This window comes from Urocitellus parryii, chromosome 3 (genome assembly GCF_045843805.1).
Source record: "Urocitellus parryii isolate mUroPar1 chromosome 3, mUroPar1.hap1, whole genome shotgun sequence".
Classification (NCBI taxonomy): Eukaryota; Metazoa; Chordata; class Mammalia; order Rodentia; family Sciuridae; genus Urocitellus; species Urocitellus parryii.
This window is the reverse complement of record NC_135533.1, coordinates 123,077,147-123,103,216: the sequence shown is the minus strand read 5'-3', so window position 1 is coordinate 123,103,216 and position 26,070 is coordinate 123,077,147. Positions and strand designations below refer to the sequence as shown.

General features: G+C 55.5%; 1 protein-coding gene across 12 annotated transcripts in view; it reads right to left on the bottom strand.

The window, feature by feature from the left end:
- Positions 1 to 26,070, bottom strand: part of Rimbp2 (RIMS binding protein 2) — a 201,945-nt gene that overhangs the window by 161,617 nt on the left and 14,258 nt on the right. The gene's annotated exons all lie outside the window — the stretch shown is intronic.

Genomic DNA, 26,070 nt, shown 5'->3' with positions numbered 1-26,070 from the left:
TGCAGGGGAGATGTCTAGACCAGAGACTGAGGTTTGCCTTCTGGAAAGGCACGAGGACAGTGCTCAGAGGGAGCAGGCAGAAGCCCGGCAGCAGGAGCCATGGAAATTGAGAAAGTAGTAGCTGTCCACGGACAGGCCTCCCAGCCCCACACGCACAGTGGAGGGGCCAGACGTTACTCCACACTGGCCTCCAAGTAGCCGGAGACTGGGAATACCGTGTGGGTGGGAATGTATGGCTGGGCCAAACCTCTAGGTGCTGACCTCAGGAGCGTCCACAGGAGACACTTCAGCCCCACGTGCCTACGTGGGCCGAGCCCACCGCTGTCCTCTAAGCTGCCACGGGGCACCCCAAGACCTACCAGCCAACCAGGGAGCACTCTCTGCATTAAAGCCTCCCTCCTCTGACACGAAAGATGGAAGTCAATCCACATAAAAGCCAAACTCGGAAGGAAGGCCCTGCAAACAGCCCAGGTGAACTCCCAAAGGAAAACATACCCAAAGGTCTCCTCAGGGGGCAAACCAAGGAGCTGGAGGAGGACACGAGGACAGTAGCGCGCATCCCTGAGAATGGTGCCTGACACAGAAATTGAAGCGCAGATTTGGAAGACGAAGTGAAGAAAATCTCAATGTGTGATAGAAAATATATGTTTTTAAAAATACTTAAAGATCTTACCCATAAGATTTCCATAAAAAGAAAACATAAAGAAAGAAACTGTCAGTTACATATAATAACCAGTTCCAGAGCAAAGTGCCTCGTGAGGGCTCTGTGGGTTGGCCGAGAGGACCTGTGCAACGGGCAGCGTGACATGCATGCAAGGGGAGGACAGAAGGAGACCCGCACACTTCTGATAACAATTAGAAGGAGCGATGGTGTTAAAAGGGAACGGGCCAGGGTTAGGTCTCTGGGTTTTGCTCAAGGATCTTGGAAGGCACCAGAACGTCTTCAGATTCTGGTTGAATATTATTTCCAACTTAAGATTCTACACCCAACACACTGCCAATCAATCACAGGCTCTTCCACAAACCTGAAGGCTCACCAAACACCTACCCAGGCACTCTCTTAGGAGGTGCCCGGAAGGCGTGGGGCAGCCAGACAGGTGGACAAGAAGGAAGGCCTCTGTGAGGACAGATTCTACCTGAATTGTGATGGAGAAAAGCTCCCAGATGACAGCTGGGCTCTGCTCTGAAGAGGGGGAGGGGGGGGGAGAGAGGAGGGGGGAGGGGGAGGGGGAGGCAGGAGGGGAAGGCAGGAGGGGAGGCCCAGGAAAGTGCACAAGAAAGCTGCCCATCTACAAATTGTGCTGTGCTCAGCTACAAATGCACCACAGCAAATTCTATGTTTACATGTGATTATTGTGCACTAATTTAAAGAAACCATCATAAAATAGCAGGGAGAACTGTAGAGAACAGCAAGGGGAGGAACAGGGAAGGGAAAGGGGAGGTACTGGGGAAAGAAATTGCCCATGGCTATGGGCGTGAATGCACATGGCATTACAAATCCCACCACTATGCATAATATAATGCCCCAATTAAAAAATTCAAACATTCAAAGAAAAGAGGGTCAAGGAAAGTTTTCTTATATCATGAAAACATGGGAACGAATTATCAACACATGAATTGCATGGCACAGTTGAAAATGAGGCAATGAATAACTCCAGGAAAACCAAAAAGCAGTGGTGGAGAAATGTAATCCCTGTCCCTAATATCCCATTGCTGTAGCTAGCAATATACACACACTAACTAACAGCTCAAACACTACTAACCTCGGGAGCGATTGAACAATGTGCCTGGTCAGAGGATCAAATCTTCAAGTACCACAGGGCTTTTCAACCTCAGTACTTTGATCTTTGGGGCCAGATAATTCCTTGCAGTGGGGGCTGTCCTGTGTGTTGTCAGATGTTCACCAACATGTCTGCTGGTAGCAACCAGATGCCACTGACACCCACAAATGTCTCCAACCATGGGTATTGCCCCCTGGATTTTAATGTAACATAACAGGAAGTGCCCTTTGACTTATGAAATGTGATAAGTCATAAGTTGCAATGTCAGCATACTTTTATTATAATTAAGGAAACTTCAAGAAGAAACCACCAGCAGGGTTGTAAGTGCTTTAGGGGACTGGAGTGGCAGGAGAAGGCAAAAGATGGCTGGGTGTCATTACACATTTTTATACACTATTGTTCTATTAATTAAGTGACTGCATGTTTGAATTTTAAGATTCTGTTGGGGCCCGAGAGAAGGTATGTTTCCATCTAATTTGGGAACTCGCTGAAGTCTTCCTGTACACATCTCTCTGCTCAAAGGGAAGTCTATGCGACTCTATCGATTGATTTGATCCACGCATGTTCTCGAAATCATAAAAAACAAACAGCTGTTGTAGAGCAACATCTTAAAAATCTTGTATGTCCCCTAAGATCACCAGCTGCAGCCCACTGGTCCCCCTGTTGTGTCGCAGGATGACTATGGTAAAGGATAAGGACTCAGGGAGGTCTCTGCACGAGATCCAGGGGGCCCAGTGGTCGGGGCATGGACAGGAGACCTGCAGCAAGACCTGCCCGCGGGCAGAGGCAGGCAGTGCTGTTCCTGGACTTCCTCTGTTACCACAAACCCCAGCCCCTCCTCCAGCCACAGATGTCCTACTTTGCTCCTTTAAGAAAGCTGCTTTCTCAGGGAAATCGTTACGAATGACATAATAAATAAGATTAAAGGAAGTCATGATAATCTGCAAGTGACATGAATTTTCCCTGATTCTATAAAAGAAAAAAACTTAAGGGGGACAATAATTCCTCGGTGCTCAGTGCGTTTGCCCCTTTTTGGTGGTCGTCTCCGCTCAGGGTGGGCAAACCGCCTCCCCCCTCCCTCGACTTCCTGGGCTCCCACTGTGCTTTCCCACAACCGTCCACCTTTGCTGGCCAGCCCATCATAGAGGGGTCTTGGACTCTAACCTATTACACCTATTACCAGGCTGACGAAAGGGCTTGTTGATGATGACCAGGCATGAGAACTGCTAGGCAGTCTTCCTGTGCAGCAAGGTGGTGCCTGTGAGGGGGACAAGTCTAAGGACTGAACGGTAAAATTGAACACAGAGCTCAAAAGTCACGTCATTCGAAGCTTTAATTAACTGAGCTGTTCAGGTCGGGAGGGAACAAAAGCAAGGATCAATAGATGTATGTTCTGGGTCCTCCGGGCCACATCACCGGAAACACCGGCCACCGGCTCTGCCCCGTGAATGTGTGTATCAGAACAGCTGCTCCTGCCACAAGGCACACCTAATTCCTGACACCAGGAGCCCCCTCTGCCCACTGCACCTGCATTTACCACCAGGTCCTCAGCACAGACGCTCTGGAGAGGGTGCACCGCCCGAGCCGGCCAGAGCACCCTCATGCCGCACATGCGCCGTCAGAACTCTCAGTGCCACGGGGCTGATTATATTTCATGCCGATTTTGACACCAGCTACGGGAGGCTTAAACAAGCAGGACCAAAGTCAGTTCAGACAGAAAACAGGTTTCCAAGGAGTGAGGTAAGTGCACAGCAAGACACACGCAGCCTCCGCGGGACTGACCCTGCTGCTGCGCCTGGGACATGGCAGGTGACGCCCCGACACGGTGGAGCCGGAACCCACCCCGGGCCACAGGACGCTTCCAAGCCCAGCTTTGGCTGAGGAACCAAGGCACAGGATAGAAACAGTGATTGAAGACACAGTTAAGGCCCAAAGTCTTCGAAAGCAAGGGCTGTCACCAGTGCTGGAGCTGGGACACTCCTCTCCCACCTCCTGGACCTGAGGACCTTCTCCTCACACAGCAGTATGCAAGGAGCTGGGTCTTTCCGTCTTTCTCTCCAAAACCAGAGCTCATCAGGGTCCTCCTCATCCCCCAAAGCGGGCACTCACAGGTGCGGGTCTGGCAGTCCCTGGCTCAGCAGGCTGGCTGGGTCCCCAGCCACCACCCCTCCCAGCAGCCTCCCACCTGTCCCTCGGCCTCAAGCTGAGGGCTGTTTACTTATTCATGGTCTGCCTGAGCCGGCCAGGGAACCATGTCAGCTGAGCACGATGGTAATTCAATCTGCAAATGCTCCGCACATGGCACATCTGTCCCTGTGAGTCACCCAGGCAGAAAGCACACGGCTTTCAGAGCCACCACGGAGACTGGTGTGGTGACAGCTAACAGGTCATAGGCCACCTTCTCTTCCTCCATCCCTCTCTCCCATGTGGGTCACCCCACCCCACATAAGCCTGCCCTGGTGTGTGACATGGAGAGGGTGGCCTTGGGGATCTGTCCTCAGGGACAAGCAGCATGCAGGAACGGCCCCCTGCTCCCTTAAAAGTGTGCACTTGGAGAGACGATGGGAATCTGGGGACTCCTGGGGACATGCAGGGAGAGTGCCTTGTTACCAGGCGATCCCTGTGATTTCACACTTCCTGTGCGTCCCCGTGACACCCCATTAGAGAACTGTGAGGTGAGCAAACTCAGAAATGTTAGTGACCTTGCCCAGAGCCCCGTCCTGGCTGCCAGACACTGGCCCACAGGCCACTTGCTGCCTCTGGTTCGGTCTAGTGGCTTGAGAGGCCGTAGCGCTCACCCCGAATCAGTGTCTGATCAGAAGGAAGTGGCCTCATCAAGGTCTTTCTACTTGTAAACAAACTCTCTCCTCGTCAACAATGTTGGGACCTCGAGCACCTGCAGATAATGGCACTGAGCAAGAGTCCTGCCACCCAGTGCAAACTCCCTCTGGAGCATTAGGGCCACACCAGGAGGCTAAGCCCCTCTGCCCTGGAGCCGTGAGAAACGGAGGCAGGTGGAGGCCTTGGCCCTCCTGGGCTGTAGCCCGTGACCCACCCAGGTGGTCAGGGAGAGTGGACTGGGGGCTGCCATGACAGCGAGCTCAGCAGGCACGTCTGCCTGGAGAACGAGGAGACAGAGCTAGGACAAAGTGGCGAGAAGGTGGGCCTGCCAGGCTCCCAGCAGAGCAGCAGCGAGGAGCTGCCGGAGGCCTGGCTGGGGACAGGGGCACCAGGATGGGGATCTGGCTGTGGTGACAAATGATCCCGAGCTGTGGGGGCTGGGAAAGACTGAGGGGCACCTCCCGGTTGGGCCCTGTGCCACAGAGGGTGCTGTGAGTCTGCGGGCCCCTCCTCGCCGGGAGGTCCCTGCCAGTCAGCACAGTGTCCCCTCCTCGCCCTTCCAAAGTGCTGTCACCAGCCATGTGAGAAGGAGGCCCCCTGTGGGCAGCGCCTGGAGGTCGGGCTGCTCCGGGTGCCCGAAGCCTGGCACAGCGCTCAGAGCACCCAGAGGCTGCGCGTGGACTGGCTCTGGAGAGACCAGAGCTTCTGTTTGAGCAGTCACACCGACAGCAAGATCAGGAAGCTGCCCATTAAGTGAAAGCAACAAGGACCCACTCTGAGAAGTACAGTAAGGGGAGGGTCACCAAACAGGCCACGGGTCACAGTGCCAAGGGCAGGCGACTCTAGCAGAGCAGCCCCTGCACCAGCTAGAGGAAAGGGAGTCCTAGGACCTGACCACGGCCGATCCTGGGGTCTGAGGGAACGCGTGGGCCACCACAGCCTGCCGGCGCCCCTGTCCCCCTGCCCACCTGCCCACCTGCAGCCTTCCACCCAGCTGCAGACCGGAGCACATGACTCACAGTCGAGGAAGGGGAGGACCCGGGGCCGCCAGAGCCAGCCCTGGGCTGGTCACCACGGAGACGGTGTTCCTGCAGGTCACTGTCACTGGAGATCCTAGTCAGGGTCTGGCTTTGGATACAGAGCTGAGAAGCCAGGTGAGAGTTGAATGACCACGGGCTTTGATGGCCTCTGACAGCCTCCATGTCCCTGGCGTTAATGACACAGATGTCCACCTGCCACGCCCAGGCGGCATTCAGTGAGCAAGTGGGAGTCACCAGGCTTGTGTCCAAAGCACAGAAACCCCTGCTGCCTTGCCCTCCTGGGCTCCCAGGGTCCCCAAGTCCAGCACAGGGAGAGCTGCCCTTGGGGAGTGCACCCGGTGGGTTCTGTGTCGGTCCCCATGAGCAACCGAGGTTCCTTGAAGGGCTAGAGGGCACACGGCTCAACATGTGCTCTGTGCAGTAACTCAGCACATGCACACACACACGTGACTACACACACCTGTGAGCTACACACACGTAAGCTACACTCGCACATGACGACACACAGGAGTTACCAACCCAGAGACGTGGGAATCGTCAGTCAGCACAGAGCGCTGAGCAAAAGACACGGATCTGGGAAGGACACACCCTGCCTAGGCAACCACTTGACATTCTTGAAAAGACAGGGAAGGATGAGGGGTCGCCAGGGGTCGGCAGGGTGCTCAGGGAGTGAGTAGGAGCCCCGACATCCAGGTGGCCGGGCAAGCCTGCATCCTATTATAGAGTGGACACGTCCATCAAGCCCGGTAGAGGTGGACAGCACGGCCCTGGGGCCTCGGCATGCCATGACGTGACCAAGTACCAGGAGACACGGGAGGTTCCATCTCGAGGGTTTCTGCTTGGCCAAGAGTGACTGAGCATCACCAAGTGGAAACTGAGAGCTGGGATGACACTTCCCCCAGGAGCAACAGCCGGTCAGCTCCATCCTCCAGAGAAGCAATCGGCAAAGTAACTCCAAAGACCACCAGCCCTCAGAAGGCTCTGGAAGTTCCAGGGTGGACAGGAGCCTTCTGTGGGCCATCTAACGGGGCCCTGCCGATGATCCAGCAGGTCTAGTCTGTTGCCCGTGACCTCCACTCTCAGACATCCAGTGGCCCTGAAGACGGCACAAGCCACCATCCCTGTCCACCCAGGGCACCCATTGCCACTGAGAAAATGAAAAAGAGCTGCCTCGGCAGCCACCTGCTGTGCAAAGAAGCAGCTCTAAGAGCAGAGGGGATGCTTGGGGACACACGCCACCCAGAAGCAATGCCTCCCAGGCTCTGTGCGCGTCCCAGTGCCTGGACGGAGGTTCAGAGGCCGGTTGCGGTGGGGACACGGGTCCCCTCGACACCTGGGGAGAAGTCCCATAGACCAGCTGATCGGGGCAGATCAAGGAGGAAGGAGTAAGCGCCAATTGCCCACGTCGTCACAGGAACACCGTCCTCTTCAGGGAGAGTCAGGCACGCTGACTCCTGTCCCACTGTTTGCCTATCAAAGACAGAAAACTAAACAATCAGCCCCACAGGACCCCTGACCTGCCCAGGGTGAGGAGATCCCGCGGGACGGTCAGGAACTGAGGCCACAGCACCAACCAGTGCAGGAAGATGGGGCCCTCAGCTGGGCATCAGCCCATGGCCGGAGCCCCTTGCTGGTGCCTAGAGCTGACGTCGGTCCCAGGGTGGCGGGATGGGGAGGTGGCCCTGTGAGCACTCCACAGGAGGCAGAGCCTGGGGCCTGGCCCCTGCGAGGGAAGACGGTACCACTTGGGACCTCAGACCCACCGTGGACAGCGACAGCCTCACCAGCCCAGACTACCCAGCCCCTCAATGCTGACTACTGATGCTGGCCAGGGCCTATGGGAGCAGTCCCTACAGAGCAGACGGGAAGCCCAGGCCGCCCAGCCAACCCCTGCGCAGCTCACACAAGCTGTCAAGGGCAGAGTCCACAAAGCCCAGGTCTCCAAGCCAGAGCTGCACCCCATGGCCTCCTGCCCATGGGGGCTCAGAGCTCGACACAGGGCCAGGGGCTTAGAATCAGGGTGGGAATGTGGAGATGGGCTTGAGAAGAGGAGGGACTCCTCACAGCTCCTCCCGGAGGGCACCTGTGCTCCAGGGGCCTTCACCCAAGGAGGCTCTGGCTCAGAGTCAGAGGCTGGTGGCCCAAGGGGAGAGCAGCCTCCATTACCATGGCCACCAGGGCCAGCTAACACCAATGTGCCCTCCTCAGAGTGCCAGGCATGCTGGAATGCTTCCCCTGAACCCCCCAACCAGCCGCAGCAGCGTGAGGCCAGCCCACACTGCCACTGGGGACCAGGATACGGCCTTTGTCCAGCCCACCCACTGGGCACAGCTCAGGGGGGCAGACCCACCCTTAAAGGCCTCTCCCTGCAGCGAGTGCCCGCCCAGCCACAGAACTTCCTCCTGCGTTCTGCTCAGACCTGGCTGACTGCAGAAGTGTGCCCACCTGGCCCTGCTCCTGGGCTTTTGGGTCTTTGACTGGACTCTTAAAGTCCCAAGGGTCCAGGAGTCTGGAGAGCTCTACCCTAATGGCTTCCTCAGGGGTCCTGCCCATGGATGGACAGCCCTGAATGAGAGGACCCCTTCAGTGGCCGTCAGCTATCCTGTGCCAGCCTCGTGCTGGGTGAAGGCACGGTGAGCCAGGGGAGAGCAGCTACATGTGGAGTGGTCCTGGCGGGTCCCGCAGCCAGGCAGCTCAGCCCCTGCTAGCCAGCACCCCCACAACGTCCCCTGGTGTACAGGCAGCCCACAGTGGGGATGGCAGGCAGGGACAGGCCGGAGGGAACGCCAGCAGGATGGCTGCAGACCTGGAGCCCTCCAGGGGCCAGAGTCACTGCCCGGGAAGGGGCGCTGGTCTCCATAGTCACGGCCTCCTTCAGCACAGCTCCAGCTTCCAGAGGAAGAAACGGAGGGAAAGAGCCGCTCAGTGAACCTCCTGGAACAGAAAACCCTGTTCCTCGTCCCCTTAAACCTCGAATCTCCTGAGCCACATGGGAGACACAGGGGCAGTCATGGGGCACAGCCCACAGGAGAGACGAGACAGAAAACACACCAACCACAGGACAACCTCGGTTCATAATGACACTAAGAGGAGGAGAAGGAGAAAATCGAGAGTCGCGAGTGGGTGCTGGGTGGGGGGCAGCTGCCTAGATAGTGAGGTCAGGGACAACCTCACTGAGGATGTGTCCTAGAGCAGACTGAAGTGCAAGAGGGGCCACCCAAGCTGAGACAGACAAGGGAAGGAGGGAGAGTCCCAGCAGCTGGCCGAGCAGGTGCAAAGGCCCTTAGGTGGGGTCTTGAGCCCAGAAGGTTACCCCCACAAACAGCCCTGGCAGACTCTGAACTCGGTCTCTGGAAGACAGAAGCCAGACCTGGTTCAGTAGAAAAGGGGAAGGACACGGGGGCTCAGATCAGATAAAGAGGACCCCACCTTCCTGTACCATGGTGTCAGGCAGATGAGACTCCAGGGCCCTCTCAGCTTCTGTCCATCAGGACAGCTGTGTGATGTGGTCAGCAGCACGGGGAGGGGGGGGTCAGCCCTGAGCTGCATGCTACACCTCAATGGAGGCTCTAGCAGGGCCTGATTCATCAGCCCGTCCAGGAAGATTGACCATTAAAAAGAATCGATACAGATGGGTGGGAAGATTAAAAGTGTGGCACTTCAATGAGCTTCGACCTCAAGTGCAAATTAATTTCCATGTAGACTGGCCTGGTCAGGCCCCAGGGTGTGCAGGGTTAGGGAGGAAATTCCAGACCGAGGTCTTTCTTGAGTCACACGTTGGAGTCAGCAAAGTTCCAATAAATCAGGACCCCAGGCTCAGCCTGCACCTGGAGTCCTGTGGCTGTGTCATTAGAATTGAGACCCTGTGCCAGCACCCTGCACCGGGGAAGAGCTCTCTTCTCCAGCCCTGACGGGACATGGTGTTGGGCAGCCAGTCGGCATGCTCCACCCACAGCTGTGGTCATGGTGCAGGGTGTGCAGGACCCACACCACTCCACAGTGGACTGTAGATGGGCACAGCCAGGCCGGTCCTACTGGAAGTGAATGAGCCCACTCAGAGCCCAGGGAGACTGAAGCTGCTTGTGGCCACAAGAGGAGTCAGCTTTAGCCCAAAGAGAGCAGGGAGCAGGAGGATCAGAAACTGCTAACTCCTGCTTGGTGACATTAAGTTGCTGGATCAAACCGAGCCTGATGCTTCTGATGCTTTCCTTGTCCCCGCACTTCCTGGTGACAGTGCACACCCCCTTTCCATAATTAAGCCACTTGTGGTGCATTTTTCTTAATGGAAAGTCTCCTAATCAACAGAGATCTGAAACTAAGTCCTGCATTTTGGTTTTCCTTGCAGAACTCCATGGATCCATTAAAGCTCTTTTCAATTCCTAAATCCCTTAATAGCTTTGTCTGCACCCCCAAGGTTTTGAAGAAAAGGGAAAGGGGAAAAACACTGAAGGAAACTGAGCGCCTCTCTCGAACACTGAAGCCATGAAGTGACCTGCGGGGGGCGCAGGGAGGGGCCCATCTGTACCTCCTCTCTGTTCCCTTCTCGTCCCCCAGGCTTTGCTCTGAGATGCTTTCCTGGCAATGATGGGAGGTCACATGGGCATGTGTGCCTGGTGGGAGGGACAGCAGGTCCTAAGGCCACCGGACCTTCAACCTTGGAGCTCTGAGCAGAGACCTGGGTGAGAGCACACGCCCTGTCGGGATCACAGTCCTGCAGCTGGAGCGGGGACCTTCAAGGGCATCTCCCAGGAACACAGAACCAGTCCTGCAGTCACACAAGTCCCTCTCAGTGTCACCTGCCATGTCTCCCCATCGGCTCTGGTGGGGGGACTGGGCCCCCCGGGAGGTCACCTGGATGAACCCATGGCTCAGAGGCACCTTGGCCGGCAGCCCCACCCAACCCCCGGACCAGGGAGCATCCTGGCCCAGGTGTGCCCACTCCTCCCCCGTAGAAAGGGCACCCAGTCGTCACTGAGCAGGTGCATCGCTAATCGTCATTTCCTTAATTTTACGGATCTTTGTTTTCTGAATTTTCCATAATAAACATTGAGAGAAAATAAAGTTCCTTGAAGCTGTCGAGAGACGAGCCAAGGGCACGAGTGTGCCGCTTGGAGGCCCGTGCGCCGGCCCCTCCCCCAGGAGCCCTGCATTCAGAGTCACTGGAAGGACCACTCACCATGGACACAGTGAGCAATCAGAGTCACCTACAGACCGCAGTCATTGCTTTAGAAAGGGCAAGTCGGTGAGCGCAGAGAAGGAAATGTGAACTACCGACAGGCTCCCAAAGACACCAACCAGGGCGCACTCTCCAGCTCCATGGCCATCAGGGTGGGATACAGTCTGAGGGATTTCAATGTTTTCTGGATTTTTTTCTTTTACTCTTAAAGAATTGCCACATTCAGCTGAACTGTGGAGCCAACCTCGATGCCCTTCAGTGGAAGAATGGATAAAGAAAATGTGGTATAGATACACAATGGAACATTACTCAGCAATCAAAGAGAATAAAATCCTGGCATTTGCAGGTACATGGATGGAGTTGGACAAGATAATGCTAAGTGAAGTTAGCCAATCCCCCCAAAAAATGCTGAATGTTTTCTCTGATATAAGGAGGCTGATTCACAGTGGGGTAGGGAGGGGGACAAGGGAGGATTAGACAGAATCTAGATAGGGCAGAGGGGTGGGAGGGGTGGGAGGGAAAGGGGGTTAGAAATGATGGTAGAATGTGATGAACATCATTATCCAAAGTACATGTATAAAGACACAAATGGTGTAAACATACTTTACATACAACCAGAAATATGAAAAACTGTGCTCTATATGTGCAATAAGAATTGTAATGCATTCTGCTGTCATTTATTTTTTTAGATCAATAAAAAATAAAAATAAAGAATTGCCACATTGAAGGTATATTTCTGTGGATCCAATAAAAACCATCTAAAGCCACCCAGGTTTGTAAAGGGATGGAGCAGGCACTGTCCTCCTGCAGCGTCAGGAGCCCTGCACCAGGGTGCCGTGCCGGTACTTCTACATCAGTGACACGGTACCGGGGAGTCCAGGATTCCTGAGGACCTTGGACCTCAGAGGAACCAGGTGGGCCTGGGCTCTGCCCAGGGGCAGCTGGAGGGTTGAGTGGAGAGCGGAGGTGGGAGGGGAGGAGCTGCTGGACAGGGACAGGTGCCTGCGGGAGAGCCGAGCCCAGACACCCTCACTCACCAGGGTCTGGTCTTCGCCTCAAAAGCCTCTCTCCTGAGAGAACCAGGACTGGATCTCCCCACACCTGCTCGCAGACGCCTTCCCCGGAGGGAGCAGGGCCTGCCCTTCCCCAGGGAGGAGTGCAGCCCCAGGAACCCTCCCCTCGGGCTCCCCCACAGCAGGGCTGGGCGGCACAGAGGACCTGGGCCCCCAGGAGATGATAGGAGCTGGCATCAAGGGACTTCAGAGAAGAGAGGAAGAGATGGGTATGAAGCCTGTGGAAGGCGGAAACTAAACTCAAAGATGAACTCAGTGGTCAGGGGAGTGCCCCAGACCAGTCCCCTGGGCCAGACAGGAACCGCTCTGGGCCTGCAGGCAAGGAGGGAGTGGTGTGTCAGAGCCAGGGGGCAGCTGGAGGAGTTCTGCCGTGGGGTGCGCCTGCTCTCTGGAGGGCAGCCTGTCCAGCTCCATCTCCAGCTGCACATGGGAGCATCCTCAGCACTGGCCACCAGCTCTAGCCTGAGGTTCTCAGAGGTCCTTCCAACACTTTGTCCACACACAACCCCCACCTGCAGCAGCCCCCAGCTCGGGGCCTTACGCCCTTAGATGTGAGCACTGCTCAACCTGTCAATGCCTACACCCCTGGCCACCAAACCCCACCACATGGCCCATCTGGGGCTCTGTGTCCCACCTCCAAGTGCAATACAAGCTTCCATCCTAGGACCATCTAAACCCTACAGAATCATCTGGAAATCCTGCTTTCAGATACAAATGCTGGCCCCCTCCTTGCCCAGGAGAGCAGCAGCCTGCTCTGAGCATCCCCAGTTCAGGAACTCTCAGAGAGGGCTGGACTTGTTTTTTTAACTGATGGTTCCGTTCTGGGGGCTAAGGGAAGTGATAAGGCAGAGACTCCCCCTCGAAACCAGCAGTTGCTTCCGTAGTTTAAATCAGCCTGTGCCCTAGAAGCAGATGGCCAAGGAGACACGAGCCGCTGACCCAGGAGGAAAGTATCAAAGAGATCTCCAGCAACATGTTCCTGAACAAAACTTTATACGACCTTGATTAAAATTTTATTTTAAATAAACTGCTTTGTAAATGTCATAGGCGGATCTGAGCAGAGACTGACACCCTCGGAGATGGCCGAATTCTGCGGGAGGGGCAGACTCCGCCCAGGTGGGGCCTAAGGGTCCTCTGCTCCTGAGGGAAGCCCTTCAATGATGCTTCCGGGGGACCACAGGCACCGTTTGTCCGGCTGAGCTGGGCACGATTCAGTTTTACTCTCAGGGAAAGAGGCTAATGAATGGCTCATGGTTCTGGGACCCACCAAGGGCCACATGTCACAGGAGGCATGGAGGAGAGACCACACAGCAAGTCACATGGCTGCCCCAGGGGCCCTGGGTGCTTAGCTGAAGGCTAACTGCTGGCATGAAAGGCCGGGCTCTGGCAGGACAGACGGCATCAAGGAAGCTGGTCAGCCATGGTCAGGCTCTCCCGAGTCACGGCAGAGGAGCACGCGTCAGGTCCTAGGTCCTCACTGCCACCTGACTGCCACCAATGTCCTTACTCTGCTTTGCAGATGAGAGAACTGTGAGCCCTGCTGAGACTGAGTTACCTCACAGTTGAGGGCAGCAGGTAGAGGGACTGGCTTCAGATCTAGGTGCTGGCAGTCAGGCCTAGAACTGCCCACACCGCTGTCTTCCCCGTCTCAGAACCAAGGTCCCCAGACAGACAGAAAGGCACCACAGTGGGCCAGGAAATCCACCTGGATGGAACCCAGATGCGACTTTTGAGCCGAGTCTTCCTTTGTGTTAGTTTTCCAAAGATCAAGCCCTCTGTGACCGCCTGGACTAAGGCTCCTGAAAGACTAATGTTTATGGATTTAACATTATGGGTTTCACTATGGATTTGTCTGGAATTTGAATGTTTGCAGGATTACTGCGTTCTGCTACCTGCTGCAGTACAGGGGCTTACCCTAGGGGTGCGGCACCACTGAGCAGCACCCCAGCCCTTTTATTTTTTAATTTTGAGATAGATCCTTGCTAAGTTGCTGAGGCTGACTTCTAAATTGTGGTCCTCCTGCCTCGGCCTCCTAAGCAGCTGGATCACAGGTGTAGCCTCCGTGTCCAGCTTGGATTATTGCACTTTTAAAGGAAGTAGAAGCACCTGCTATACTCCTCACTAAGAGAATGAACAAAGTTCTGTGCCTTCACAGTTTCTATAACTTTTGCAAATCTTTTAAGTGTGAATAGCATGTGTTGGAACTAAGAACATTTTACTATATAAAATGGAAAAAAAAAAGAGAGAGAGTTCGCCCTTGAGGTCATTTGCTGGTTCTGCGGTTGTCTGCCAATTCATTATTTCCTGCTTTTCCCTGTATTCATTTTCTCCACTCCTGAGTTTCTTGGTCTTATACCTTTTGTGTTGAATATTAAGTCAATTTGTTTTTTAAATATTCTTTTTTAAAAATATTTTTTGATCGCAGATGGACACAATACATTCACTTGTTTCTTTTTTGTGGTGCTGAGGATCGAACCCAGTGCCTCACACCTGTTAGGCAAGCGCTCTACCACTGAGCCCCAGCCCCAGCTCTAAATATTCTTTTCAAAAGAAGAGGATTTCCCCTGAGTGTAGCTCTGGACCCATCTTAAGCATCATTACACAGTAGGGAACACCAACCTGCAGGACACGTCAGCCCCCCACTTATTTTTATGAATAAAGCTTTATTGGCACACAGCTGTGCCCACTGGTTTCCCACAGCTGCCTCAGTGGGCTGCCCATGTCCAGCAGTTGCAAAAGAGACCTCAGGGTTGGCAAAGCTGAATGCATTCACCATCAGCCCTTCCAGAAATTTTGCCACCCTCAGTCCCAGGGTCTGTTGCCCGCAGTGCCCAAGCGTCCTTGTGGGTCTGCTTTGCTCTGCCCTCTCACGTTCTGACAACCCGCACTCACTTGTTTTATGAAGCCCAGTGGTCAGGAGCTCTACCACCAGCTTCTCGGTGGCCCATCCTGGTCCCTGCGTCCACTCCTGGATGGCACTGAGCACCTCGGTGGTGCCACTAGGCATGGCCTCACAGTGGGCTAGGCATGGCCTCACAGTGGGCCAGGGTCTGCGGGTGCTGACCCCAGGAGCATGTCCAGACGGGGAGACCTCAGATGACAATCACACAGTAACAACCTGGGGGCTCGCAGAAAGACGGGGGTGCTGGAGGGAAGAGGGTAGACACACTCTGGTGGCCAGTGGAGGCCCCTCCAGGGCAGAAAAGCCCTCTGCAATGTCACCTCCCTCTAGACAGGACTAGGTCCTCTAGCTAGGGAGGACCCTGGCAAGAGTCACCAGGGCCATGAGATAAGACCAATCCCTTCCCTCTAGGAGGAGGGGGATCTGCAGGGACCAGTGGCCTTCAGGGGCTAGATTTGTGCCTACCCTAGGGGGGCCAGTCCCAGCTCCTCAAAGCACCAGATAAAGCCAGACCATTCATGCTCTGGCCACCATAATAAAGTGCCACCAGCTGGGGGCTTCAATGGCAGAAACATGTTGCCTCTCAGGCCTGGAGGCTGGAGGGCCGAGATCGGGGATAGGCAGGGAGGTTATTTCCCAGACTTAGCCTTTCCAGCGTCCCTGGCATGGACTCTCCCTTGTCACACCATCGTCCCTCTGTGCATGTCTGTGTCCAACTTCCCTTTCTAAAAGGACACAGTCACCTTGGATGAGGGCCACCCACCCTGTGACCTCATCTTAGCTTGTCATCTGCAAAGACCCGATTTCCATCTGAGGCCCCCGTTCTGGGTAGGAACTGCAGGGTCTGTTGTGGGGACACAGTAGCCAGGAAATGAGGAAGATTGGGCCCTGTATGCACCAGCAGCTGGAGCCAGAGAGGGACACTCTAGGCCAGGTGAAGCCAGGAGTTCTGGTCCCTAAGCTGAGGGAGTTGGGGACTGACGACAGAGAGGAACGCTCCTTGTCTGATCAAAGCCGTCACAGGCACCTGGGACTTCCCAAGAGGAAGGAGAAGTCCTGGCCGACAGAGGGCCTGCGGGACAGCGGGAAGAGCTGGCTATGAAGCTCTCTCCTGTGCTGTGGCCCTGATGGCACCAGCTGGCTGTCTCAAAGCCCGCGATTTCCCACCCCTCGTGCTGTAGACACAGCTACCGAGTGTGTTTTTTTGGGGAACGTCCCTTTTGAAGGGAACTGATTCTCATGGCTTTAGATACTCCTGTGTTGAGAATATTTGACCTCCAAAAACAGCAGGCCACTGGCCAAGCCACAGTCCACCTGCACATTCATTCAGGTGCCAAGGGTTTGTTAGCGATGTGACGCTTGATCCCAAGGTGCGGAAGGTTTCTCTGACTTCTCTCTACTCCACCTGACCTCCTCCAAACTTGCCAAGGCTGCGCCAGCCCACGGCAGATTTCCTAGCTGGAGAGGTCGTCTCTGTAGCAAACAGGAAGCAGGCCCCAGTAGCCAGAGCCAGCCGCAGCCTGGGGAGGTCAGCCTGGCCCAGAGAGAGAGCAGCCTGAGCCCGGGGCTGGTCTTCTGATGTCCAGGGCTCCCTGAGTCTCACAGCAACCAATGCAGCATCCTGGGCCCTACTGGACCCAGAGCTGACATCGCCAGAGACACATCTCTGAGACCAAGGCCCAACTGCTGTGGGCAAGACTCCGATTTTTTTAAGCATCTATGTATTTGCAACCAGAGCAAATGTTCCCCACACTGTGTATTCTGCATTTGGAGAAAACACAGCCATTCCAACTATGGAGAAAGGGAGCCGACAGACGACATTTTGATAAAAGGAGACCAGAGGGATCGTATTTCACTGAGTAAATTGACAAAAGGTCAAATAGCTTGATCTCAGCCCCTGATGTGCTTGCTCTGAAAGCTGAACTGCCATTTAAATATTCATGGGCACCCGCTGCCCACAGCCCAGACCGTCCCTCCAGGTCCCCATTGGAGGAAGGCTGGGGCCAGGTAAGGAGCCCTAACTAGGATGCCTTCCCAGCGAGGCTCGGGACTGGGAAGGACTTTGCTTCTGCAAGGAGCCAGCAGCTGTGGAGTCTAGAATCTTGAGAGAAGAGGGGGTCCTCGCCCTCAGGCTTCATGGACCAGGTGCAGGAAGTAAGCGCTCTTCTCTGGCTCTGAACCATGTGTCCACGCCCTCGCCCAGTGGCCTCTCTCCCACCAACACCCAGCACAAGTGCTGCCCCTCCTGGGAAGACAGCAGACCTGCACCCAGCAGGGCAGGAAGGCTGGGGGAAGGAGCAGGACCAGTCCACCCAGTGCAGCCCAGAGAAGTACAAGGCCAGCTGCAGGCATCACCTCAAATTGTCTAGTGGCCACCTGAAGAAAAGTTAACAGCAACACAAAATTAACTTCAACAATATGTGAGATGTAACTCAACATCTCCAAATACTATCATTTCAACCCAGAGCCAGTATAAAGTCACTAATGCCATTGCCCCTTCTTTGTCCTCTGAGTCTTCAAACACCAGGGCACACCTGCCTGTCTGGAGCGCCACCTCTCCAGGCTCACGCCGTGGGAGCGTTGTGCCCACACCTGAGGGTTCCTAGTGAGGCACTCATGTCTCCACACCACAGGGACTTGTGGTCTCCATGGCAGTGGACACAGGTGTGGGCCACCTCACCTCCAGGTCCAAAGGAAGAACCTGCAGGCTCACCAGGGCCGTCTGTAGGGAGGGCGGCCTTGCTGTGCTCACCGTGCCCCAGTCAGCCCTTTCCACAGGCAGGGCCTGTCCCGACTCGGCATTTAAGGCAAAGATGCCAAGAGCCCACGTGAGACTGTACGCACCTTCAGTTAGACCCACGTCCAGATGCGCTGCCCCCCATCACTTAGGAGCCTCGGGGTTTGGGGAATCTTGTGGCATTTCAGAGCCTGGATTTTCCTGTCTGAACACGGGGTGGGAGCAGTGCATGGGGCTATGGCTCAGTCCCTTTTCCAGCCACCTCATCTCCCCTCCAGGCAAAAACACCCAACCTCCCTGGAGATTGAACGATGGCTCCCCTGAGTGAGTGCCCTGGCACTAGGGGTCAATCAGGTGACCAGCCCTTTGCCATCGGTGCCTCTCATTCTCTTGGCGCAGTGATGGTTCAGGGCTGGGTAGGAGAGCTAAGCTGACCCAACCACAGCGAGCCCAGGTCAGCACTGGAAGGGCTGCCCCAGGAGCCACAGCTGGAGGTGTGAGCATATCACTGAGGACAGGGACCAGGGATCCGTGCTTGGTGCTTGATCTCCCAGACCCAACGCTGAAGGCCACGGCTAGCTATGTGACCCCTCTGTACAAACTAGACCACTGTGCCAGCCACTGGAAAGGCTCACGACCTCCTAAATGTCCCGGCAGGCTCAGAGTAGGCTGCGGAAAGAAGTCACACATCTACACACGTGACCCTCTCAGCATGCCACAACGCGAAGGTCAGTCCCATAGCCAGTCAATTCCCCTGATGCACAAGCACAAGCTGGGCTGGATTCCCTCGATCAGTGATAGCTGGATGAGTCACAGCTGACCCAAGGCCCACCTGTGGCACAGGGCACACTCATCAATATGCACTTCTGACCCCGTCGGCACTATGAAGATGACGACCCTAGAGTGCTGAGCCTAGGCTGGGCCCGCTCTCCTCCATACTCCTTCTGTGAGCAAGTGTCACATGGAAGAGGCTCGTCAGTGCTCAGAGCCTGTAGTGCAGGACTGCAGTGGCACAGTCCCACCTGCTCGGAGGGCCAGGCAGGCTCTGCAGGGTTCGGCCCCACCACGTCACACATGGACTGTGATCTCCTTTTCCCTGGGCGCTCCTTCCCATGTGTGCCCACGCTCACTCACTGTGAGATCTGGATTCTCTCCTGGGCCACCTCCAAGGAACCTCTAAGCTCCACCTAGAACCAGCTAGTAGATGACCTGGCCTGACAGACCCCTGGGAGAGGCCAGGCTGGAGCATCCCCCTCCCGTGAAGGGCACACAGGGAATGTGCACATCTGAACCCCACCTCTCCTGCGTGGCCAGGCTCCCTGCTGACACCTCCTGGAGCAGAGGATGGCAACACTGGCCGAAAAGTGAGGCCACCTGGGAAGAACTTGAAAATATGGACTTGCAAGCTCTTCTGCAGTCCAATTAATTAGAACTTCAGGGTAGGGAAAAACATGGATATTTTTAGACCATACCAGGTGGCTCCCATGTGCAACCAAGTTTGGAACCACCAGCCAAAGCCAGCGCGTTCTGGGAGTAGGAGGGAAAGGGAAGTTTATTTGCACCAGGCGTCAAGAGGATGAGGGAGGGAGGGCAGGTTGCTCTGCTCCTCCTGTTGGCCACGCCCAGGACAAAGAGAAGCTCTGCCACCCACGTGGCCCTGTTGGCAGCAGTCTAGCCTGTGGTGGTCACTGATCCACAGCCTGGAAAAAAACAAACTGCAGCTGTGGCCGGGGAGGCTCTGCAGACAAGCCCCTAGTCCCCTCTTCCCATGGGGACCCAGGAGCACAACCGGGACGGTGGAGGCCCAGCTTGTTCAGGAAGCCAAGGGTCAGGTGCATGAAGGGACAACACAAAGAAAGGAACAATTCATGAAAAAGAGACGCTTCATAAAAAAAGATGTAAAAATACCCCTGAGGATATGAAAAGATGTTCAACATTACCCATAATAAGATCAATGCAAATCAGAACTGAGACCCTCTCAAAGTGGCAAGAATCACCAAGCGCAGAGTACACTGAGGTAGGTCCTCCCAAAGGCCGTGAGCTTTCTGCAGGCTCGGCCAACAAACTGCCCCAGCAACCCCACCGCTAGGAACTTACCCTCAAGACAACACAAAAATCATCTTCTGATACAAAAATACACATGCATAAGGCAATTCCATGCTGACTTGTCAATAATTGCAAAATACCAGCAGCATCCTGAACATTACTACCCCAAAGAGTGGTTGAACAGAGCACAGACCCTGCAGCACCATGGGAAGGGGGTCCCTGTGAACCACGGGGAGGAGCTGGGTATGGAGTGTGGGCTGGAGGCTTCTTTAATCTATTTTCAATTGACCAAAATTATGTCTTTATTTATTGTGCACAACACGTTTGAAATTTGTGCACACTGTGGCTAAGGCAAGCTAATTAACATACACATTGCCTCACAGACTTCTGCACTGAGAACACCCGAAAGCTACTCAGTAATTTTCAAGGATACAATATATCGCTGGCTGCAGCCACCAGCTTGCACAATCAATCCCTTGGCCTTCTTCCTCCCATCTGACCAAACACAGTATATTGTCAAACAAACAAACAAAAAAGTACAAAATGCTATTTAGAGGATGTAATTTTATGGTCAAAAAAAAAAAATAAGGGAAAGTAAAGTTCACACTCTTTGCACATAAAGAGCTCAGGCTGGGTAAAGCCAAAGTGAATGAGATGGGTTACCTACAGACGGTGGAGAGGGACAAGGTGGAAAGGACAGCTCGTGGAAAAGGCAGGAGGGCACAAGGAGTGGGGAGAGGTGACATTTCCCTAGAATCATGTCTAAATTGCATTAGTTATCTATTCCTGAAAATATGTATATATAGCCCCCAAAACTAAGTGGCCTGAATCAGTAGACGTTTATCTCAGATGGTTTCTGGGGATCAGGAGCAGCTCAGGGGAGGTCCTTGTCTGGGTCTCTCTTGAGGCTGCCGTGGGTGAGGGGGAGCGCTCAGGGTCACCACTGGTGGACTCTCTGTATCTCTACTCCTGACTGGCTCTCTCTGGACTAAGATCTCGGAGCCTGAGCAGATCCCCAAAGAAACTGTGTCTTCCTCAGTCTCTTTATGACCTGACCCAGGAAACAGCAGATTCTTCCTCTACCGAGTGCGGTGGTTGTAGGAACCAATCTGGAAGAATGTGAAACAGGGCTCAGAGGTGCCCTTGGTTGAGTTCCTGCACATGAGGCCTTGGGGGTCCTCTGGGGGCTGGTACCACCCTCTCAGGAGGAGGAAAACCAACAGGAGGGGAAAGGGGCCTGCTGGGCTGAGCTTCACATGGACATATGACAACACTCCGGCTTCAGAGGCTTCCAAGGGACGTAGGAGAGCAGTAGGATGATGTGCCCTGAGGCTAAAGGCCAGGGGGGACAATCAGAGCCCCATGAGGTGGGACTCTCATCTAACATGGGAGTGCAGGTGTGAAATGGATCCCAGGTCTCACTGCCAGAGACGGGGGTAGGAATACGGGAGAGGAGGGGCTAAGAGGACACAGAGGAACCAACTCGCAGGAGCTCCCTCTGCCTCAGGAGCTCAGCATTAGAATAAATATTGGCAACATGTCTCTCCTGAGTGAGAATCCACCAGTCCAGACCTGGTCACAGACACAGATGCCCAGTGGGATCACCGACTCATGGGAAGGAGGAAGGAGAAAACCCACTGGTCAGCATCTCAGTCCCGATGGAACCCACAGCTGGAGTTAGAGGAGAAACCGGTGCCGACAGGTCTCATCGACAAGTTTCTTCATAATTACAGAAGGGCCTGGTGGCTTTACAGGGGAGCAACTATGAACAGCACCCCAACCAGCTGAACAGTCAGCAGCCTGGGCAGCATGGCCGTGTGACCACCTAGAGGTAACTGGTCTCCCTGCTGACTTGTTCTTGGGTGTACTTGGGGTGTGGTGGACATGACTACAGGGTGGGATAGCACCATGGGCTCCCAATCCCCACCTCACCCAGGAGTTTGAGATGCAGAGGTCAGTGAGGGCCACCCCACCCAGAAGGTGCCTTTCAGCGTCAGTCAGCCTTGCAGGGTGCTAAGATGACCCCCCAGGCCTCAACCCCTCGCTTCACATGCCCTGTTCCAACGCGAAGGAAATTTCCACAGATGGAGAAGGAAATAAATATGTGCTCTTGGCCAAATCTGATCCTCACTACGACTCATTAAATCAATTAAGTCACTCCTTGGCAGGATTATTTATGGAAATAAGAAATCGCTTTCCATCAGCAAGTCTGAGGCTGGCTAAATGTCTTCAACTCGGTGGGGCGAGTGGCGCGCATGCCCACGTCGCTCAGAGGAGACCAGCCTCATCCACCCACTGCGCCTTCAGCCTTCTGAGCCTTTTTAACCCTTGCAGCTTCAGACCCACAGCGCCTCCTGCAGGCGGACGGAAGCACTCGAGACCCTGGCTGGCCCATGGTGCCCGCTAAGCGAAAGCCACAACTCCAGACTGAGAAACAACACCAGGGCCCAGGAGCACTGCAGCCAGCGCTGGCAGGCAGCTGGCCAGGATGGCCACGCCACGGGGTGCTGTAGAAAACCAAAGCAGGGGCTCCGCCGTGAGGGCGGAAACCGTGGTGCTGCCAAAGCCGGTGATTTCTTTCTTTTTCCCCAAGAAATCTGGCATAGTGCAGGACCTCCCCAGGCTCTGGGTACTTAACGTTGAGAACCAACTCAAAACTGAAAGCACAGCACCTTCACATGCCTCATCAGGACACTGGGGCCACACTACAACCCCCAAGCCCTCCTCTTCCACACACCCCCATTCCTTAGAGGCCATTTCCAGTCCTTCTCTCTGCGCACTTAGGGTTAGGGTTTGTGCTACTTTCAGGAACAAAGGAAGCCCCCAAGAATTAGGACCATCTATCAGAAAGGGACTTGAGGCTCTCAAGGGAACAGCTTCTGCCCCTGACTTTGCTAAGTTGTTAGTACGTCCACGGAACTGCCCCTGGCCCAGGGACAGGACCTGTTATGGTGGAGGAAGAGGCCCTCGGCTGCCCCCACCCGAGTCTGGGCCTGGGCTCCACCGGCCTCTCCAGTCCCACATCTAGGGCTGGCTGCAGACTCCCACCCCATGCCACCCATCAGGAAAGAGCCACTTGGTAGAACCACGAATGATCGACTAGCACCCACAGCCAGATGGCCAGCTGGAGTCAGGGCACCTGCCGCTGAGCACCTTGAACCCAGTGGCGGGAGGTCTGCAGAACAGGAGTGCTAAGCTAAGGCCACCACATTGGATTCAGACTGCCACTGGAATCACAGGTCACTGCCCTGAGTCTGTCTGGCGAACCAGTCCACCAAGAGACAGGAAACCTGCAGCACATCCGCCCACAGGGGTCCCTCCTGCTGGAAAGACGCCTTTTTCAAATCCATGTTTTGTTTTTACCTCTCACTTTTTAAAATGTGTGTTTCTATGGGAGAACTCATCCGTGGTGTGGGAGGTCAGGCAGTGGTGGACCCTGGAGGGAGGAGGTTCCCAAAGCCTCAAGACATTCTGCCCCTGACCCTGACAGTGCAGAGGACACAGGAGGGTAAGGCTTCCTCGGCTGCAGGCGGCAACGTGCGCCTCCCCTGGGACCAGGGCACCTTAAGCCTAAATGCTGTACATAGACATGCGCCTCCCACAGGCCCACGCCTCCCCCAGGCCCACAGCTCCCCAGGCCCATGGCTCCCGCAGGCCCACGGCTCCCCCAGATCCAGGTCTCCCCCAGACCCACATCTCCTGAAAAGACACCCCGGATGGCTTTCAAGACAAGCCAGGTGAAGTGACTTCCCTCTGGCCATCAGCCCCATCAGGCCAGTGTGGCCATGTGAGAACCATGCCTGGTAGGAGAGGAGCCCGGGCGAGTCAACACCTCCAGCACTACACCGGTCCCACAGCCCCGACGCCTCTGGGTTCCAGGAGGGTTTCTCCCCAGCAGCAGCCTGGAAGCCCCCCGGGCAGGAGCAACGGTGAACCTCGGCTCTATCTCCAGGTTTTACCCATGTTTCTAGATTTTTCTCACGTCAATCTCACACTTCATATTACCCAGCCAAGTTTAAGCAAAGCTTTCGGGTTAACTGAAGGTCACGTGAGTTAATTACCAGCTGAGTAATTAACTCACACATCCCCTGCGCTGCATCCCACAGACACACATGTGGCAAAGATGGGTCTCCATGTCTCATTAGCGTGGGTTCGGCGACGTCCTGTGCTGATGCTGCCAGCCAGGGGCTGCTCACAGGGAAGAGCAGGGCCAGCCATGGTCAAAGGGCAGCCCTTTCCCCAGGGATGCAAAGAGCCAAACGGTTTGTCAAATCCACATATTTTCACAAGTAAATCATGACCTTTTAAGAAACTGATGGCCCCACTGATTTGCATAATCAATGCATTAGGGTTTCTTAATTTAATTCATCTTTAAGATGGAGTCCTAGGAGGTTGAATATTGTTCCCCACCCCCCCCGCTTCAAAAAAAACCCCACATGACATTATCTAGAGATGATTCGCAGGTGTAATCATCGTGGCAAGGATGGAGAAGAGCGCCCTGGACTTGGGGGGGACTCAATCTGGAGGAGTCCCTGTAGGAGACAGAAAAGGAAGCAAGGAGGCAGCAGGAAAGGCCGCAGGAGGAGGGAGGTGAACTTAGAGGCCGCGGCCAGGAGCCCAAGGACCGCCGAGCATGAGGGACACAGGGGGTCCTCCCAGGCCTCCAGGGGAGCTCACCCACTGCTCCTGGACTCCACACATGGCCTCCAGAACTGTAATGGGACAAGCCTCTGCCATTGAAGCCCTGAGAAGCCACAGGGCGGGGATCTCGAGTCACCGGGGTCCTGCAGCCGTCCTCTCTAGACTCCCCCGTCTGAGCTGCCTGGACAGCACCAGGGGCTGGCCCTCACTTTCATCCACACAGCTGGCTTCCTGCCAGGGAGGTTCTGGACGTCACTCAGGGCCCGAGAGGAGCCTGCAGAGGAAGCCACTCTGCACCAGGGCTCTGTCCATCCAAGCTGCAGACCGCCCACCACAGCTCAGCAGAGGTGCCCTGGGAGGTGCCCTGGGCCCATCCAGCCACTCCACACATGGCCTCTTGGCTCACAAGTCCTATGAAGAGAGAAACCCGCCTGACCTGGCCCTTGACAGCCTGGAGGTAATGGCCAGAGCACCCCGGGGCTGCCGTGGGCCTGCACCTTGTAAGAACCCTTTCCAACCATCCCCTCACAGTGCCTGGTTTACCTGCCGTGTCAGACAAGCAGGCGAGAACATCCCCCAGGGAGTGAGGACACAGCCCCCTGTCCCCCCTGGCCAGCACCGGAACCCCAGGGAGGGCCGCACAGCAGAGACCATGGGGCCATGGCCTCTCCCGACAGCCATGAGATAGAAATCCAGACCTGGACCTGAGGGCAGAGTCCCCGTGCTCTGGGGACCTGAGGGCTGTGGTGTGGACATAAGGCTGAGGACCAACATGAATCTGAGTCACTGCTGAGATCAGCGGACATCGCTGTGCCAGAGAGCACGTCTGCCAAGACCCAGAGTCGGTGATGAAGCAAACAGCGCCCAGCGCTGGCCCTGGGCCCAGTGCACAGGCCAGGGCATTTAGCACACCGCACGCTGTCAGCAGGGGAGGCTGGAGTGTGGGGCAGAGCCACGGCTAGCAGTGCCACCGAGAAGCCTATGTCACCACGGCCCGCTGTCTGGACAATACCACGGGGCCCCAGAACCAGGGCCAGGAATCCAAATGGCCACAGTGCCCAATGAGGAGGACAGGGTGCACCGAGCAGGGCTGGGAGAGGAGGGGGCAGGCAGCCTGGCGACGGGCAGACTGCGGGAGCCGTGGACGGGAGGCCCGCACGCTGGTCTGGGCCTGAAGCTCTGAGCGGTGCGGGCTGAAGACCGGCCACCGAGACCCAGGAGGCGGCTCAGCTGACCCTTCCCTTTTAAAACTGGACGTGTCGTGATGGCTGTTGGCAGTTAGGATGCCAACATGGCGGCAGTCTCTATGGTGGCTCCTAATGAGGGCAGCAGGTATGGCCAGCTGGTGGGCGCACCTCCGTCCTGCGAGTTCACAAATGGCAATTCCTTTTCCAAAACTCCCAGGTGACCGGACATTGATCAAAGTGACATATAAATAAGCCCCACTTTCAAAGCAGAACCGCACAGAGGGACGAGCACATGGCTCTCGACAGAGGGACATCTCTCGCCAGAGTGCACATGGCCCACGTTCCTCCCCGCATGGGAGGCCAGGGGGCCCACCCTAGGAAGGCACGGGGACTGCTGGGTTAGCGCCTCGGTTCAGACACTTGCTGGACATCTCGCTTCAGCCAGAGCCCCGGGAAAGACCTCCACAGCCTGCTGAGCGCCAGCAACGAGCTCCCCAACAGGCACCCACGATGGAATTAAGGGAGCACACAGCCTCAGGATGTGACGTCTCTGCCAGGAGACCCAGGGGACTGACCCCAAAGACCCAGACTCCTTGATGGATAGGCCAGGTGGGCTTGCTGAGCCCCTGCAGCTGCGGGAAGGGGT